Below are 14,609 nucleotides of genomic sequence, written 5' to 3'. Positions count from 1 at the left end.
GTGTTTGGAGGACCTTGTTAACTTGTCCTGTCAATTTATCCTTAGTGTTTACCACAAGGGATGTTTTGGCTGTTTCCAGTCTAGTAACTGTCACAGCATCAGCAGAGACCACAATGACTGTAACTACAGCAGCTATTACTCTGATATCGTGTTTTTTCTTTTTTTTTGTTTTTTTGTTTTTTGATGCAGGGTCACCTTTGCTCAAATGGACCTCTCTTTTGGACAGGCAAAGGAATAATCACTGGCACATGGACTAACAAGGCAGATAAGGAGCTTTTATCTCAGCAACTGCTCAAGCTGTAGTCTCTGGAAGAACAATCAAGAACAACATCTCACTCCCCAAAAGTACTATTTTGAAGTCAGCAGGCTCATGGCTGTACCACCACATGTTAATACTACCTCTTAAAATTTTAGACTTTGGTTGATAAACTCTCCCTAAAGCAAAGCTCCCTGCAGATTATAGCTGGCTACTGTAGGCCAGCAATGGAGAGCTGGGGTAGGTCTATGATCCTGTGTTTTTATTTATGGAATACCAAATATTTTTTTTAGTCTCACGGCCTTGCTATATGTAGCATTTGGAGTAAAATCAGCTATGGAAGCATTACTTAGTATTACATAGTGATGTAAAAATGAAGACTTTTAATTTATATAAGAGTGAGTCTGTGCCTTCCAACAATTGGTCAAATAAAAAGATGGATATAAAGGACTAGTTCAGCTCACTGGCATTAGTATTGGAGGGGTTCCTTAACAGTCTCCATAGAGTTTGCTCTGCTTGAGTGAGACTCACCAGGATGCTGACCATCATCATTCCTATTCATAGTTTCATTGTTGTTTACTCTGAAGGTGCTAAACACTGGCTGAACATATCATTCTGGGATCCAAATAGATTTCTCCTCAACTGGGGGAAAACATAGAGCCCCCCTCACTCTTGCCAACAGGGGTGGGGACACCTTCCACTGTCCTGTAATAAGGTTTTTCCATCATACCCATCCCAATGATTGAGAAATTTTATTCCAATGTCTTTCCATGGCCAATTGGCCCTAATGATCAACAGTTAAAAATTTAAATTAAATAAAATAGAAGCCGATTGTGTACTGGGAGAGGGAATATACTCCCCCTATTTATTTTTATGAAATACTATTTTAGAACCATATACATTCTTTCTACTATAGTTTGTCCAGTGGTGTTGTAATATGTTTAATATCATTATCTATACAAAAGGTTCAAAATTTTCCACTAGTAGATGGAGGACCATTATCTGTTTTAATAACATTAGGTAAGCCCTTATAAGCAAAAGCCAGCAGGTAATGAGCTATCATATCCTTAATTTTCTCCCCACTATGCAATGAAAAAAAACTAGTTTAGAACAAGTATCTACCAAAACATGCATGTATTTCAGTTTTCTAGCCAAAGGTAGGTGAGCTACATCTATCTGCCAAATGTCATTTGGTTTAAGTCCATGGAAGTAAACTCCAGCAATGGGTGTATTATGAAAAGAAGCACTAATGGAACAAATAGTAATTTGTAAGGCAGTGGCTTTAGAGAAAAGAGTATGGTGCCGCAGGGACAGAGCATTATGGTGATACTTCTTGTGGAGTTTAGAAGCCTTTTCTTCAGGGTTGGCAAGTAATATTCTTGTATGTGCATCTGAAACCTGGTTACTTTCAGCCAGAGGTCCAGGTAATTGAGTAAAACCTCTAATATGATTCACAAAAAGAAGATCCCATCTGGACAACAATACATGTTGCAAACAGCATAATTGTTGTTGTATACGGGACACAGGGGGAATATAAGGAGGGGTCTCCAAGGGAGAAATAATTTGAGACAAGTAAATACTATCAGTATATAAATTAATCGGCTCATCAGAAAACATATGCAATGCTAGGATACAGACTGTTATTTCAGCTGCCTGAGCAGAGACATTGTCAATAGGTGTTTCAGATCTTAAGAAACTACCACAACATTTCCTTTTGGGGAACCATTCATAAAAACCTGTTTGAGCTCCCACTGGGAGCCTAGGTTTTACTATTTGTGGAAAAATAACAGGGTGATTTTTAAATAAATTCAACAATGAATGTTGAGGATAATGATTAACCATCTTTATCATAAGGGAGTGACTAAATCATAATATGGCATAATAATACATGAAGGAGAAGCAGGAATATGTACCCACATAATAAGTCCAATTTGCCAAAAAAAATCCAGTTGGTGCAAAATGAGAGTTTAACACTAATAATTGTATAGGCTTATCGTAATCCACCCCTTGTAAATGTACCTGTTCTATACTTTGCATAAGAAATTTTAGAGCTCCTTTGGCTTCAGAAGTAAGCATTCAGGGGGGATGAAGGGTCAGTATCCCTGGGCAATATATCATATAATGGTTAAAGATCTCCAGACTTAATAGATAGTGAAGGGCATATCCATTGCACATTGCCCAAAAGGCATTGCCAATCATGTAAGGCTTGTTGCATGCCAGAGTATGCATCATGTACTTTTCTCAAACATTTAACAGCCAATAAAATATCATTCATATAATAAATCATATAAAGATCAGAATGTTTCTGTCTAATGGGATGTAGTACTGCTTCCACATAAGATTGGCATATAGTGGGGCTATTTGACATGCCTTGGGGTAATGCGACGCAATGGAAGCATAATGCAGGTTCTTTAAAATTAATAGAAGGTAGGCTGAAAGCAAATCGAGAGCAATCATCAAGATGCAAAGAAATAGATCAACTAAAATAAGATGCCAGTCTTTTGGTAATAGCTACGGGAGAGGGGAGCCCTTGCTGCAGCAGCCCCATAATTCGAATGGTTCTATTTACTGCACAAAGGTCCTGAAGCAACCTCAATTTACCAGATTTTTTTCTTTATTACAAAAATAGGATTATTCCAGGGGGACTTGGGTGGTACTATATGACCAGCAAATAATTGTGCTTGTACTAGAGCTTGGGCCTCCCACAATTTTTCTTAAGTTAGGGGCCACTGTTCCACTCATACAGGGTCATCTGACAACCATGTGATAGGTATGGGTGCAGATGGTGGGACAATGACCTGCACTAAAAATGTCCCAGTCCAGTACGGTACCCTGGATTACAAGGTACCTGGTCATCAGATATTAAATGTAATGAGTGGCCCTGATGGAAAGCACCTAGGCCCTGGCCAGGTCGCCATCCCATAGCTTTCATCAGAGAGGTGGATTTTCTTGAGGAGACCTTTATAGGTTGTGTTGTTAAGACAGTCCCCATCTCTACTAAGAGATCAATTCTCCATAGATTCACAGGCAGGCTGGGGAGAACATATGGCTGGAAAAAACCCTCATGTCCTTCTCTATGATGCCATCTCAATATTTTTTTAACTATTTTGAGATGTTGCTTGACCTATTCCCTTGTAATCATGCAGCACTGTCATCCAGGGGCCAAGACTCAGGCCAATATTTCATAGATAGCACTTATACATACACTCCAGAATCCAAAATACCCCCAAAGTTTTCACTTCTATTTTTATGTTAAGCTGTGGTCTCTCATTCAATGGAGCAATCCAAAAGGCATCTGGCCCTGAGGATCCAAATCCCAGGTTGCCACGAGTCTGTCTGCTAAATGAATTCTTAGAATTCAGACAAGGAATTAGTACTAATTAACCATTATGCTCCCCTTGAGAAATGGCCACAACCCCTTGTCGGACAGATGTCATAATCTTGATTTCCCCTGATAGTCAGAATCCACAATACCTGGGTGTATCTGATTTCCTCTTAAGATTGTACTGCTCCTTCCCAGAATCAGTCACAGAGACCCCAACAGTTAGGGACCATATACATTTGTAGGAAGAGCCTGCATCACCCACTTGGGGCATTAAGACTGCTTGGGTGGAAGTGCAGAGGTCCAATCCTGTACATTCTGGGGTGGCTCTAATGAGGTCCATAATGCAAAAGGCTTGCCTTGTGTAAGAAATTAGATATGACCACTGCCAGGGTGCTGCCTCTGTGGTCTCACAGTCATTGCTCCATACACTGAGATTCTGGGGCCCTGGAGCATGGTCCTCCACCAGTTTCTCTGCTGTTGATTAATGGTAGGTGGCAGGGGTTTCCCATCTATGTCTGTCTTGGAGCAGCAATCATTAGCCCAATGCATTCACCTTCTGCATTTAGGGCATATTGCCGCGGACTGACTCTCTTGGAGATTGAAGGCCAAGGGAGAACAGGGGTGAAGGCTAGGAGAACCCGGGATTCGGCGAATGACAGACAGACACAACTCTAATGAGTTTTGAATCTGCTGCAAATTTACTAAAATTCATGCATCACTTTTATGATATTACATAAGTTGGCAGACACAAAAGCTTTACATGAAAAAAATGATTACAGGCAATTGTTTTCAGTATGCCTTGTAGTTAGGGCCAGGTGAGCAGAACTTTTCTTTGAAATTCATCTCACACCATTAACCAACTGCTAACTTTCTCATGGCCCAAAATCATATCTGTTCTCATGGTAACCCAAACACCATTCTTCAGGATTCCACTCCCAGGGCTTGCTCCAATATTGAATGGCTGGTTTCATACTGTCAAGAATAGCCCGCCTTTCTTTCCTATCTAAAATGTACCAAGGGTTTCTCATTCTGGCTAGCCTCTCCATAGATGGTAACTCATGTCACTCCATACGTTTTCCTTCATAATTTACTCATCTTCTCCTATCATGAGCTCTTTCTGTTCTAGGGTATCCATAAGTTCCCCCAGAGAGCGAGCCGGAGTCTAAATCATAACATTAATGCCCTGACTCAAGGGAGGGAATTGACTCATCAGTTCCTCCGTATTCAAGGAGCCATTGGGAATGTTTCCTGGTTCCTTGAACAGATTAATTTTTTGTAAGAGAAAAATAGGACAGAGAAAGAAAATAGCAGAGCCAACGCAAAGAATCATCACCAGGAACAAAGTGAACGGGGTCACTGAGGCCAATCAGGCACCACAACTCAAGCAAACTGCCAGGGAGCCACTGGGGGCCAAGCTCCGGGAACCACGAGCCCCTCATTTTGAAACGGCCACCACCTGAGAGGCATTTTGCCACACAGGCGAGGCAGCCGTGGGTGTGGCAGCATAGGCCGTGTTTCTTCCCTCCTCCCATCATCAGCTATGGATATTCCTTCCAGAAATGGCCAGGAACTCTGCAGTTAAAACTATATGGCTTCCGGCCCACAGTCACTGCCCTCACATGTTTCCCTGAGTCTGAATAGCTGCTGCTATAACCTGGCCTTGAATGAAATTCCCATCTATATTTCTGCACATCCTGATATATTCATTTAAACTTTGCTTTGTGTGTGCATAAGGCTTCTTTACAATATTTGTTAGCATTTTCAAATGCAAGTTGGTTTTTATGGGCATGGCTGCCATATCGTCACCAAACAATTTCCCTACCAACTGCAATAGCTTATCCATATAGGTTCTGAAGACCCTTGTAAAACTTTTGACAGCTGATCTCCTGCTGCCATGCTGGGCAGTGCCTTCCAAGCTTTAGTAGTGATGGCTGCTATTTGTGCAATACCACTGGATCATACAAAATTTGTTGCTGAAAATTGGCATAAGCCCCAGCTCCAGTTAACACATCTAAATTGCACTGAGTTTGTCTGGCTTGAGCATTTAATCATGCTGTTTGCAAACAGTTTTCCTGGTATTTTACCCACCATAGAAGATAGTCTCCCCAAGATAAAACGGCACCACATAATTGCTGCCAATTGCTTGGTGTCAAATTCAGAACAGAGAAAGACTCCACCATGGCCAATGTGAAGGGTGCTTGGGCACCATAGGCAGCAACAGCTTCCTTTAATTGTTTTATCTCCTTAAACTGTAATGGAAAATGTTGGAGCATCACCTGCCCTGGCTTATTAGGGTTTGATACTTCCATTACAGATGCCACCATGTGTGCAGAGTAGAAACATACCCCTCTATTTTCATCCTTGTTTGAATGAGACCACCGCCCTTCATCATTATAAGCCAGTGGGGCCGAGGGAGTTACTTCCACTTTACATTTTTCAGCTTCTACAAAGATCTATCTCCCTATGTATTATTTTCTCCTCATCTTCCCATGATTACTCATTATCCTCTAAAATCTCAGAATCATCAGACCCCTACCTAGCAATTTACTGTTTTCTTAGTTGGGCAGACAAATTTTTCTCTAATGATTCTCTCCCAACATTTTCCCATTACCACCACAACATGCCCTTTCTCCTTGCCAATCCTCAATAGAACACAGAGAGCAGCAGGTCTCCTCTGCTTGAATTTCCTGTAGAACTTCCTTTGCTGCTTCTACCTCCCATTTAACTTTCACTCTGTCCATTGACAGAGCATCTTTAACTCACCACCACAATGCAAAGGTCACAGTGGGAAAGCTGTCAGGGCCCCTTCGTTGTAGTTATTTTTGTAGGTCTCTGTGTACCTCCACCCAATCTGGAACCTTTAGACCTCCTCCTATAATAAACCAGGAACTCACCTACTCTATAGTTTTAATAAAGGTTTCTATGGTTCTTTCTTTTACCACTGTTCCTTGTTGCTCCTTTTACCTGAAATTGCAATTTTCTTTTGCTGTTAGCAGTTCCCATCTTGATCTATCAATATGTCCCTGGTGGACTGTGATGACCCTGTCCACTTACCCCTCTTTTTCTGATCCTGGTGGGACCTACCTCCACTTGTCACACTAGTGTATCCTGGATGCTGAGTTTGAGTGAAGGATGTCAGGATTAATGAAACATGCACTCTGGATGTTGCAGAATCAGAAGCCCTTTATTGTACATCACCAAGGGTGTTTTATACCTAACCCAGACAGGTGGGACAACAGGATGGAGACCTCATCACCAGATTCTTGGGTTAGCGCCAAGACAATGCATACTCAGGAAGCAGGGTTGGTAAACAACTCTGAAAGTACCGAACTTGTAAGTTTTTCAGAAACCCAGAAAAACATGGGCAAGAAAGGTCACCAACAGGGGAAGTGAATAGGAAGGCCAGGACTCCTTTAGTTCCCAACACTCTATCCCATTTTTTGTCCTTGTCAGTCCAGTCACAAACCCAATAAGCAAAGAAACAACAGTAATCCAGGGAATCACCATCTGCCCAATGCAGTGGGTTCTAGAGACTTTCTAAGTCAAAGGCTTGTACCGCCTGCCCTCTTGCCATTGGTTGATAGTGTTGGTGGCTCTCCTATCTCTGCCCTGATGGCTGGGGGGCTAGGTGCATACAATGGCTGGATGCATCTTGGCTGGACAAGGTGCCATTGCTCTCCAGCGTTTGAGGGAAACTGAGGGTGTAGTGTGAGCGGCGGGCTGCATTCCGCCGCCCCAGCTCCCGGCCACCAGACTAGCTTATGCCCCAAAATAACAACACACTAACTGTATTCATTTAAATACTGCCTGGCCCATTAGTTTCAGCCTCTTACTCACATCTTGACTAACCCATATCTAATAATCTGTGTAACACCACGAGTGGTGTCTTACCGGGAAAGATTCAGCATGTCTGACCTGGCAGCTGGCTTCATCGCATCTATCTCCCTGAGGAGAGGCACGGCAGTCTGGCTCAGAGAGCAGAGGCATGGTGATTTATTAACTTCACTTCCCAGCATTCTGTTCTGTCTACTCTGCCCACCTAAGGGCTGGCCAATCAAATGGGCCAAGGCAGTTTATTAATGAACACGAACAGAAGACCCTCTCACATCATTTCCCGTTTTTCTTTTTAAACAAAAAAAGAAAACTTTAACTTTAACATAGCAAAATTACATATAACAAAACAGCTATCAAGCAAGAATTATAATTACAATATTTATATCTACTTTATCTTTTATCATAACTAAGGAAAACTATAACTATCTATTTATTCTTCAACTCCATAAGGATATAATATTACCTAGGTGAACAAGAAGTAAGCTACTTCCAAAACTCTAGAAATCACAGAGACATCTCGCTGCCTGGACAGTCACCCAAAGTTCCTCTGTACCGTTGGGGCATCCATCTTCCACCTTCAGGCCCATAGTTTCCAGCAGACATTTCCATGAAGCAGGAAATTTCAAAGGCAGTTCATTTTGCTAGGAAATTCCTTCTTGTCCCTTTGAGAATAAGGGGTAAGGATTCCACAAGACAAATATTGAAGTCATGGTGTTCATGAAATTGTAATGAATACTGCTAAGGTGATATCCTTTCCTTGTTTCCTCAGCCCCTTGGGGTTTGGATGGCACATCTCAACCCTGGAAGGTCCATGGAGTCAGAACAGAGGGCAATTAACCAATACCTCTTCAAGCAGGGAAACTTCTGTCCTCGGCTTAGCTTGGTGACATGCAACCTCCTCATGGTCAGATGGTAGTGGCTGTTATTCCAGAATTGTATCAGCTCCTTGCTGCCTTCTATTACCCAGCACCCCTGTAGGAAAAGCCTGATGAAACCCTGTCAATCTTTCACACTGGAGTCTGAGAGAATTGGCTGTGTACACCAACCAACCCAACTTATGGGAAAGGCAGTCACTGGGATCTGAAAGCACTGGTCCAGAAATCACCAATGTCAACCAAACATACATTCCCTTCCATCACAGTAGGCCATGGGGTGAGGTGTGGCCCTGGGGCAGCCAGTAACCAAACAGGCTTGACAGACCTCTCTTGCCAGTTGTGAATAAATCAGTGGCCTATTTACTAATCTTAAACTGTTAAGCCCTCCAAGAACTAAATGAGCCCATCCTCCACTAAAACATTCTACCTTGCAGGGGAGCTTCTTAAGAATGACAGTCAACAACTACTAAAAATAGCTTGAAGGACTCCCTGAAACTGACCAGATTCACTGTAGCCCAACCTGCCAGAGTATGCAGAGCCCTAGGGCAAAGAAGATGCTGTAAAATGGTAGAGCCCAGATGAAAAAAATACTATTATATAAGCTAAACTGTAAAAAAGACTCTGTGACCAGACCAACTGCCTAAAAAAGGAGAATGCATCCATTTTCCTGAAAGATGTATAAACCAACGAAGACACCAGAAAAGGACACCCTCTAACTTGTTGAGATGCTGCTGGGGTGAACCTTGATGATGCAGCTATCTTTGAGTCATTTCTGCACCTGTAAGTAACCCTTCACCCATATTTCTGTAATCAACCCCAATAAAATTTTTTGGTTCACCAAGTTGGATACCAAGTATTATCCATACATTGATCTGTCATGTGTTCCCTTCCTGGAGTGAGTAGATGGGTATGTTTCCTCTCCCTAGGGGAAAAAATCTTCTGTCAAACAAACAAATTGGAGCCCTAACAGAGACCTGATAGTATCAAAGAATAGTTGGGGAGGAGTGAGTACATGGACCTATGCATGCAAGCCATGCAGCTCAGGCTGCAGAGCCTGAGGGGCTAGCATCCACAAAAGAAATTTCAATACTAATATCCATTCCTGTGTCATGGGTGTAGTATTTGTGCTCTGAAACCAGTCGAATGGTTACTACTGTGGGTAGTGAGACATGCAAACTAAGGCTGAGTCATCAGGATGAGGAGTGTCTGTGGGAAGATTACCAAGATGGTATTCTTGCATGTGCGGTATGAGGTGGCATGCCTAATTAAATATCTGGCTCTACCACATGAACACAGAGAAGTGCTGAAAACAGTTTAAGACTTAGAGAAAAATTTTCAGCTTTGATATTAACACACAAGTGTGGAGACAGGTAGCAAGCAGCAGAGGTTGCCTGAACAGTGTAGTGTGTAGCAGAAATGCACCTAAAGCTGAGATAGCAGCTGAGCAGGAACTTGTTTGTGTAAAGGGGTAATTGCAACAGGAAAGGGAGATGCAGATAACCTTTCCAATTATAGCTGCTGATTTGGCCACTAAATTAGATAACCAGAGATGGTAAAAGCAGTAGAAGAGTCCTACCTTTAGTATGAAAGAGGGGAATCTGTAATCCAGCATGCAGATGGGGGCATTAACCATGGTCCAATGCAAGAAACAAATGTGGTCAGGATACACTCAACAGTTGTATTGCTGAATGAGGGGTGACTTTCAAATAAGCAGTGGAATACCCCTTTTCACCTTGACTTCTAAGACCATGGGACATGGGAGTGGATGGGATCAGTATGACTGTGGTGGAAGCAGGAAAGCTAAGTAACTAGCCACCCCACTCCACCCTACTGAAGGAAAAGGCTGCATAACATGGGGCCTTATGAAAGAAACCCATCTCGGATTTATGGATATGGCAAAGCAATTAGGAATACTTGGTTGTCTCCTTCTGAAATCCCCACAACTAACAGGGGATGGAGAACTATAATGAAGGGGCAGGTGCTATTGAGGGAAACAGTAGTAAAAAAAAAAAGCTGTGTTTGAAGCCCAATTCACGAGACCTGACAAGACCATGTACACAGAGGATATAAAAAAAACCACACACACCTAAGACCTCAAGGCCCCAGGTATGGAGATTTAGTTGCTTTGCTGAGCCCTTGGTGGACCAAGATCTTTATAAAGTGGGAAAGGCTTTGGTAGATCCACATAACTTAGAGCAGTGTCTAAGGTGTGTCTGTAAAGTGAGAGAGCAACCTGGAGGAGATAAGAAAATTGGAGAACAGAGGAAGAGGTAAATCCAGGTTCCTTGAGACAAATGTGGAAGGACTTTGAAGAGAACTGGAGATTCTACAGAAAGAATTTAGAAAAACCCAAATTCTGTGCTACAGTGGACAGTTATATTCGAGACTAGGGAATGTAAATTACCTTCATGCAAAAGGTGAGGCAAATTGTGGGGATGGTTTGCCTAGTTGGAAAATGTGTTTTCAAGCCCATATTACACTCTTAGTACCTGCTTCAACTCATAACCAGGGATGAAGTGTCACACCAGCACAACAACTTTAGTTCTCTGAGTGAGGGATATCAGGATTAACACACAGCACAACTCCAGGTTTTTCAGGCAAGCCTTTATTCCACTTTCTCATACAGTATATATAGCCCTCAGCAAGGGAGGCTGAGCCAGCAAAAACAGGAAGCTCATCATTGCAACTCACATGGCTTAGGGGTAAACATCCTTAAAAACATTGCTGAGAATAACAGATTGTTCCTGTTTTCAGAACAACCAACCACAGGAGTGCAAAACAGGTCAAGTGGGGGTGTGAAGGCCTGTCCTCAATGGACCCAATAATTCCCACCTTTTTATTTTAAATACATGAGAGCCCCTGTTTTATGACTCACACAAATAGAGGCTCTTACCCATCTACAGGAGGCCTTAATCCCTGTCTTAAGTGAGCTCTCTATACCAGGACTGTAGCCTATTGTAGGGATCCCACATGACTTCTGCAGCATCTGAAGCCAGACTTGGGGTGCTTCCTGATTACCAAAAGGCATCCCGAGCAACACTTGTCGAGCGACAGTGTACTGCATGTGGGATTGCCACATAAAGCAGCAGAGAGTCCAAAAACAGATAACCCCATTAACAATATCAGTACAAGTGAGAGTGTTACAGACCATCACTGGACCCAGCCCCCAAACTGGGCCATGGCATTCCACTGACTGGATCCAGACACAGCAGGGACCTGTGTGCTATTAATACTAAAAATATAATGAGCTGTCTGCAGGGTAGAATTCAAAAAGGAGAAATTCCAAAGGCCATTCAAATATGCATTTAACTGTTTAACCATATCAGAAGCATTTACATTAGCAGGTTTATTGCAAGCTATATGATAAAAATGAGAAGAAAACACTTGTTGCAGAAGCCAAAGAGAATCTACCTGTTCTTGCAAAAGTGCAGTTTGTTGATTTAAATTTAAAAGTCCAAATCTAATATGAGAGTTCAGAGCATTCTGTCTTCAGGGCCTCGCTAACCCTTCCAGACAGCTGATCCACAATCTCCACAGTCCCAGCTGTCTGCAAAATGGCAACTCCAGCAATTGTACCTGCAGTGGCAGTGACAGCAATAGCAGCAACAATTGCAGCTTTTATCCTAAATCTTGCCACTGGCAATAAAGGATGAACTGATGTTCTTGAGAAACCAACACCGACAGAGAAATCACAGCAGGCACTCGATTACTCAGCTTACAGAACCTGGAAGAACAATTAAGAATATCATGATCAAAATTGCCATTCCACAATACAAAGAAAAATGGGGCAAAACAATTACCCATACGCTGGAAAGTTGGAATTTTTCATCGCAGGTCTTACAAGAGAATCTGGCTACTTTTTAACTACAGATTCTGGCTGGAAATTTAATTTCATGAAGGAGAAGGATAGGAACTTAGTTCACTTTATACAGAGGAAATGAAACCAGAAATGGTTGAAACCACCGTTACTACCGCGCAAGAGGCAAAGCGCGGGAGAATTCAAGTTAAGAAGGAAGTATCAATTAAGTGCACATTGCGCGACCTAGTGAGCAAAAGAGTAACTTCACCGGAAGACTGGATGATGTTGCAACCAGACAGTTACATTGAAATGATGGCACAGCCTGGAGGTGAAAACCTCTTAAAGAACACATTAGAGATATGCACATTGACACGTGCTCGGACAAAGACTGCATTTGAACTGATTTTAGAAAATGCAGAAACAAGTAAACTGCCTTTGTTTGACATAGGCGCCACACGCACATGTCAGATTTTTAGAATGCGTGGATGGAATTGGATTAAAGCTTGTCATGCAATTGCCTGTGTTTTAAACAGACAAGGAGGAAAAAGAAACAGTGCTTTTCCATGGCCCTGCAAGTACTGGAAAATTAATTATAGCTCAAGCAATAGCCCAAGCGGTTGGTAATGTTGGTTGTTATAATGCAGCTAATGTGAACTTTCCATTTAATGACTGCACAAACAAAAACCTTATTTGGGTGGAAGAGGCCGGTAACTTTGGGCAACAAGTCAATCAGTTTAAAGCGATATGTTCCGGCCAAACAATACGAATTGATCAAAAAGGCAAAGGAAGCAAACAAATTGAACCAACTCCAGTAATAATGACCACAAATGAAAACATTACAGTTGTCAGGATTGGTTGTGAGGAGAGACCTGAGCATACTCAGCCAATACGAGACCGTATGTTGAACATTCACTTAGTTCACAAGCTACCTGGTGACTTTGGACTGGTTGATAAGCAAGAATGGCCTCTGATATGTGCATGGTTGGTAAAGAATGGTTACTTATCCACGACGGCAAACTACACACGTCATTGGGGGAAAGTGCCTGATTGGGAGGAGAACTGGGCGGAGCCAAGAATACCAACTGGTATAAATTTACCAGGCTTGAGCGGCTCAGGATTGCGCGCAACAGCCAACAAACCGGACAGTCCAGTTGTTGTTCCAGATGCTTCGGATTTAGCGGATTTGGCACTGGAGCCTTGGAGCTCACCCGGTCGTCCAGCTGTGGACACTGTAACAAACCAACTCACCAAAACTGGTGGAACAGACCACGAAAGAGTGGAAACGAGCCCTACTTGGTCAGAAATCGAAGCAGACCTGAGGGCAATATTCAGTCCGGAGCAGCTGGAAGACGACCTCCGAGAGGAACTAACCTTTGATTAAGGTATGATGGCACCTCCAGCGAAGAGAGCCAGGAGAGGTAAGGGTGGTTAAAGAGGGGGTGGAAAATAACCTATCAATGTTTTACTAACCTTATTTTTTTATGATAGGTTTGGTGCCTTCTGGCTATAAATACCTTGGGCCTGGCAATAGTCTAGACCAAGGTGAGCCAACCAATCCTTCAGACGCAGCCGCTAAAGAACATGACGAAGCATATGACTCATACTTAAAATCCGGTAAAAAACCATACTTTTATTTTTCAACCGCTGACCAGCGCTTTATTGACCAAACAAAAGACGCCAAAGACTGGGGAGGGCGTATTGGCCACTATTTCTTTAGAGCTAAAAGGGCTATTGCACCTAAACTAACTGAACCAGACGCTCAAACAGGACCATCCGGAATAAGCAGACCTGGTCCTGGTAAGAGGAGTAAACCTCCGCCACATATTTTTGTGAATCTTGCACGTAAAAGAAAAAGAACAGGACCTGGACTTACATCTACTGATAAGACTGCACCAATGAGTGATGGGGGAGTACAACCAGACGGCGGCGCTCAATCTGCTGTCAGAACTGAAAGATCTACAGGATCTTGGAGTGGGTCTGGAGGCGGGGGTGGTGGTGGTTCTGGGGGTGTGGGGATTTCTACGGGTACTTTTAATAATCAAACGGAATTTAAATTCATTGAAAATGGTTGGGTTGAGATCACAGCACACTCAAGCAGACTTGTACATTTAAATATGCCAGAAAGTGAAACATATAAATGGGTTGTTGTAAATAACCTTAATGACACAGGCACAAAAGGACAAATGGCACTGGATGATGCACATACTCAAATCGTTACACCTTGGTCATTGGTTGATTCAAATGCTTGGGGTGTATGGTTTAACCCAGGTGACTGGCAACTAATAGTTAATACAATGAGTGAATTGCACTTAGTTAGCTTTGAGCAAGAAATTTTTAATGTTGTTTTAAAAACAGTTTCTGAGTCTGCTACAACACCTCCAACAAAGGTCTACAATAATGACCTTACTGCTTCATTGATGGTTGCTTTGGATAGTAATAACTCGTTGCCATTTACACCTGCAGCTATGCGCTCAGAAACACTTGGATTCAATTAAAATGTGAGACAAGATCTACATATGT

This window comes from Arvicola amphibius, chromosome X, assembly GCF_903992535.2.
Source record: "Arvicola amphibius chromosome X, mArvAmp1.2, whole genome shotgun sequence".
Taxonomy (NCBI): domain Eukaryota; kingdom Metazoa; phylum Chordata; class Mammalia; order Rodentia; family Cricetidae; genus Arvicola; species Arvicola amphibius.
The sequence above is the reverse complement of the archived record's forward strand: the minus strand, read 5'-3'. Positions refer to the sequence as shown.